The following is a 5,829-nucleotide window of genomic DNA, read 5'->3' as shown; positions in this document are numbered from 1 at the left end:
TCTGTCTTTTTTTGTCTATGACTAACATTCTTACAATTCCTCTCTCATGCAGTTATGCTCTCTGCTTCTACTGTTGACAGTCTGGCATTATTACTCTTTCATTGAACAACTTTTTTGATCGGTTCTTCTCATCTTTGCTCATTTCTGCTGATTCAAACAGGATTACACACACCTTTAAATCTTAAAACAACCCTGCTCAAATTCTGTATATGTGGCCTAAATATTCAGCAGATTCTCTGTTAGCCTCCTCCTCTCCTTCCTTGTCCCCTCCCCTCTCCTTTAAAGATTTCCAGATGCTCCCCCGTTCACACTGTGGAATGTTGCTACAACTTCATGTTTCCCGCAAGCTTCATTCTTTTTTGAGCCCCCCCTTTCCTCTTCTCTCTCTGCCTCCTCTCACCTCCCCCTTTTTAACGTTCACAATTAAAACTCACTGATTTTAGTTGTCTTTCCACCTCCTCTCATTTATAATCTTTTTAAACCTTCTCATTTTTTTTTGTCTAGCTCTGTGTAGATCACTCTGGGGGTTGGACTGACATGTTGGTGTGCAGCTTCCAGTACAAAGCCTTACTGTCTTACTTTGCAGGCGTAAAAATGCCAAAAACTGAAGACAAATCTAAATACTGCCACAAAACTGTCAAACAGTTTACAAAGGTATGGTCTAAAGGTCACTGTCTCCCTTCAGTTCATTTACATTTGCATATAATGTAAAACCCACAGATGTGAAGGTGTGTGGACATGCAGACGTGGTCAAAGACCCACACAGACACAACCATGTATTTGCAGTGCAGCCAAGTGTGATGACTGTGCAGCTGCTTCCTGTGCAAACAGAGGTGGTCATACATGCTTTCTGCAAGCTCTACCTAACTTATTTGTTTTCACCATCAGTGAGCAACCATTGGAGGGAGCTATGGTACAGACCATAACACACCATAGTTACACTAGTAGTTGCCATGATAGTGGATTTTCTTTATAAAACAAAGCCTATTACACACCATGAAACATGGTAAGTGCTTGATTTAGCCACTGTCTGATCACAAACTGTGCCATCAGGAGGGAACTTGGATCATTAAAATATCACTGTGATCACAACTGTTTACAGAAATGCTCAGACTACCTCATAGGCTATAATGGTGCAGCCAAAACAAATCTGACCCAACCAAAGCCTGTCTTAAATGATTAAAAGTGTATAAGTGAAGTGATTTTCTTTGACAGTAGGGGACTATCAAAGGACAGTTTCGTCTGTGAATCTTGTGAGTTATGATGGAGCCAATTGAAAAATTATACTTAAACTCAATAGGCTAGCATAGAAACCCCAGCGCCAACTAGTGTTTTGAAGCGACGCAGACGCACCATCAAACAAGTATAACTGCTCATAACAGTTGGGCCACTTGTGCACACAGGCTATGGCGTCTAGAGCTGAGGGAAACTGCAAAGTTAATCGCATTATAGACGAATTTGGCGAGCGATTTGTGTATGCCGCCATCTTGCGGCGGCGCCGTTGCTGTGGTGACATGTGTCAGTCATCAATTCATTATGGGTCATTGTGAACTGACTCTCTACAATGACAGCATCATGTATAGCTGGACTGATGATTTTAGACGGTGGCCTCCGGTAACTGATGAAGGTAACTTAAATGAGTACCGATATTAATATAGAAATTAATCATTTGTTTGAGCGGTAAGCAGGAAAGATTAGAGTAACTTAATAGGGAGATAACAGACTGTATCATTAAACACTGTGTAATATAACGTTAGCATACGTTACGTGTGCTGGTGTTAGCAAGCTAGCAGCGTGACATTGAATCATTATGGACAGGCTACGTGACTAAAAACAACAACAACACGTCTTTGTGTTTTGCTTTAGGTATTCAAGAATATTTTATTGCTCGCCTGGCCTCCGATGACCAAAAAAACGGCAATTACAGGTCTCTGATTGAGGGTCAAAATTACCTGAGCTCCGGATGCGTCGGGCAAATTTTACACCGCCTTTTAGACGACCATCACGTCATATTGAAGGTGATCAGTATTGTCCATAATGATTAAATGTCACGCTGCTAGCTTGCTAACATCAGCACACGTAACGTATGCTAATGTTATATTACACAGTGTTTAATGAGTCTATTATCTCCCTATTACTCTAATCTTTCCTGCTTATCGCTCAAACAAATGATTAATTTCTATATTAATATCGGTACTCATTTAAGATATCTTCATCAGTTACCGGAGGCCAGAGAGTAAGTTCACATTGACAGCATTATGAACTGATGACTGACACATGTCACTGCAGCAATGGTGCCGCCGCAAGATGGCGGCATACACAAATCGCTCGCCGAATTCGTCTACAATTCTCTGTGGGTTCATCATTATGAGCAACCTTATAGTTGGTTAGTTGATCTGTCTTTAATATAAGAATATTGATAGTGCAACTTTAAAGATATAAGCTACTACATAGCCTACTGTAGGACAACATGGGCATGTTTTATCAGCCAGTGCAGGAGGTTTGTTTATTGAAAAATAGGAGGCAAAAAAACTAAAAAGTCCAGAGACGCTTCATTATTGTTCTGTTAAAATGTATGGCAAATGTTAGATATTTACCAGACATTTCTGTTAGGTCGCCGCTCTACTTGGCAAGCTTGCTGCACTTACAGTGAAAATGTGATTTGTGGTTTTTGTGTCAGTTACAGGCCACCATATGCTGTGCCAGAAGCTGACTGATCTCACAGAAATAGGCTACGTGAAATGACCACGACCTCTTAACACCGCATTCCGTGGTGGCAGCACGTAATGGGTTGAAATTACGTGCTGCCACCACGAAAACAATGCCAATGTAAAGTCAATTAGGGTCCTCTCCCGTGGTGGACACACGGATTCCCTGATTCAATCACGTCACGTCAACCTCGTTTTCCTCAATGATATCTTTAACATTCCTGTATACACACAAAAACGTGGACTTGATATTAAATGGCAAATACATTCCTCTGTTATAATTTCCGACCAATAATAATAATAATAATGATAATAACGTGATAGTTCGGCTGTTCTAGATATTTGTTATAGCCTATTCAAATATTCAATCACAAAAACGCCGTTTCTAGAGAACTTGCTAAAATATCTGAAATGAACCATCATGCCTACTTTTTCTTAACATAGGCTATTTCATCTAGGTGCAGTGTCATTACTAGTTCAGCTTTACTAGACATTTGATATATTCAGTAGATCTATCTTTTTACGACCCTGTTTTACAACAAGCCGCAAAAAAACCTAAATAAAATAGCTACGATTAGCCAACATCCTTGCTTTTTTTCTTAACATAGTTCATCTAGGTGCAGTGTAATAACTACTTCGGCTTTACTAGATATTAGATTTATTCAGTAGATCTATCTTTTTACAACCCTATTTTACAAGCCACAAACGAACCTACTGTCCCAAAAACGCTGTTTCTAGTGTATTAGCTAAAATATCGAAAATTAGCCGACATCTTTACTTTTTCTTACCATAGTTCATCTAGGTGGAGTGTAATAACTAGTTCGGCTTTACTAGATATTAGATATATTCAGTAGATATATCTTTTTACAACCCTATTTAGAACGCTGATTTGCAAATCAGAAGAACTACAACTATGTTGCTGATATGTATCAAACTGCATGGCGCGGTCCCAGGGAATTGTAGTTTATTAAAAATCTAAGTGTTTTTCCCAGATTTGGAAGTTGTAAATACTGAATTGAGAGTACAGTGTGGACTTTAAGGGGATGGTAAACACATTTGTGGAATCAGATTTTAAATATCTAATTTCTAAATGGGTGAAAATTAATTTTATCCATATTTTACCCATATCTGACAGCACCCACAGGTGTTGACTACACTCACATGATAGCTGAGGTCAAGAGCTCTCTATAACAGTTGGTCCCATGTCTGTACCCCCTTTAGTTGCTGAGTTATAAGCCCTCAAACATGCACTGAGGTCAAGGTTCAAAGGTCAATGGCTGAAAGCAGGAGCCATGTAGAATCTTCATACTGACATATGTTACTCTCCAGGTTGAGACCTTTCCAATGATGTATTTGGTTTAGCTCTATGACAAAGTTTAGATTTTTTCATTTTTTGGACACAAGCCATGCCAGGTGTAGTTTCAGAGAGCACTTTGAAGGCCCAGTGTATAAAATGAGTTTTGTTTGTTTCTTTGCTTGTTTTTATCTTTTTTACTGTAGATAGTTACTAACATGAGTCATCCTCACACAATACAATACTACTAAAAAGTAAAACCAATAATAACAATAATGAAATAAGCAAAAATAATATTAAAATCATATTGAAATTTTAAAATCTATTTACAGAGTGGAATGGTAGCCTAATAGATAACTAACTAATATTTCTTATTGTTTGGACACTTTATTATTGCTTAGATACTCATTCATTCATTCATCTTCTAACCGCTTCATCCTCTTGAGGGTCGCGGGGGGGCTGGAGCCTATCCCAGCTGACATCGGGCGAGAGGCAGGGTACACCCTGGACAGGTCGCCAGACTATCGCAGACACATAGAGACAAACAACCATTCACGCTCACATTCACACCTATGGACAATTTAGAGTTATCAATTTAGTCCCCAGTCTGCCCTTGCTTAGATACTATTTAGCCTATTATTGTATTTACTTTTAGCATGTTCTACTTTTGAGTAATTTCCGAGTAGTTATGATAAAAACAAAATAAATAAATAAAAAATTACAGACTATGGAGACAACCTCTTCAATGTCTCACGTCAATTAATTAACACTATTTGTCGGCTTTTTATAATGCCTTTTTTTTTTTGCTGCTGTCTCCAGTTGAGAGTGGTGATTTGCTAAATACATTCTACAATAATAATTAGATTAACATTTGGTCTATAATATTGTTGGCTATATTACGCATTTTAATAAAAAAAAACGGAAGAATAAAAGAAATAAACACCGAAATAGTTACATTTTTTATTGATACTCCTCTCTGACACACACACACACACACACACACACATTAAACACGCAATTGAATGAATAAATGAATGAATGAATGAATGAATGAACATTGGAAGTGGTTCAGTCACAGTCCCGCCGGCTGGCGTGGTCACATTAAGATTACGTTTGTTTTTTATTACTAACAAAATGTTTTATATTGACCGTATGAATGGTTTCGTTTTCAAATAAATATTTGGAAACGAAAATATGCTTTGGTGTACTTTTACAGAGTTTTGCAATATGGATATAGCCTGCCTGTATCAAAATGTATAATTTTCAGCAGCGGTTTGTGTGACAGCTGCCACGGTCGGAGGTATAACCAGATGGTGATGGTGTTTCCTCTCTGGTTCTTTCGTGCTCAGCCTTATATTTATCTTCTTTATTTATTTATTTATTTATTAGTGGCGTTTGGATTCAGTTATGGCAGACGAATGGCAATCTGAAATGGAATGAAGCCCACAGACGGCGGACAGCAGCTACAAAACAGTAGTGGAACGCGCCCCATCCGCCCACAGCACAATGCTCTTAAAGCGCTACGTTATCAAAAGCTAGCAAAATACATTTATTTTATTTTATGGCCTTGACATTAACCTGTCACATTGCTGAGTTATCAAGGACACTTCCACGTTTTTGTGTGTATACAGGAATGTTAAAGATATCATTGAGGAAAACGAGGTTGACGTGACGTGATTGAATCAGGGAATCCGTGTGTCCACCACGGGGAGGACCCTAATTGACTTTACATTGGCATTGTTTTTGTGGTGGCAGCACGTAATTTCAACCCATTACGTGCTGCCACCACGGAATGCGGTGTTAAGAGGTCGTGGTCATTTCACGTAT

This window comes from Epinephelus fuscoguttatus, linkage group LG14 (assembly GCF_011397635.1).
Source record: "Epinephelus fuscoguttatus linkage group LG14, E.fuscoguttatus.final_Chr_v1".
NCBI classification, from domain to species: domain Eukaryota; kingdom Metazoa; phylum Chordata; class Actinopteri; order Perciformes; family Serranidae; genus Epinephelus; species Epinephelus fuscoguttatus.
The sequence above is the reverse complement of the archived record's forward strand: the minus strand, read 5'-3'. Positions refer to the sequence as shown.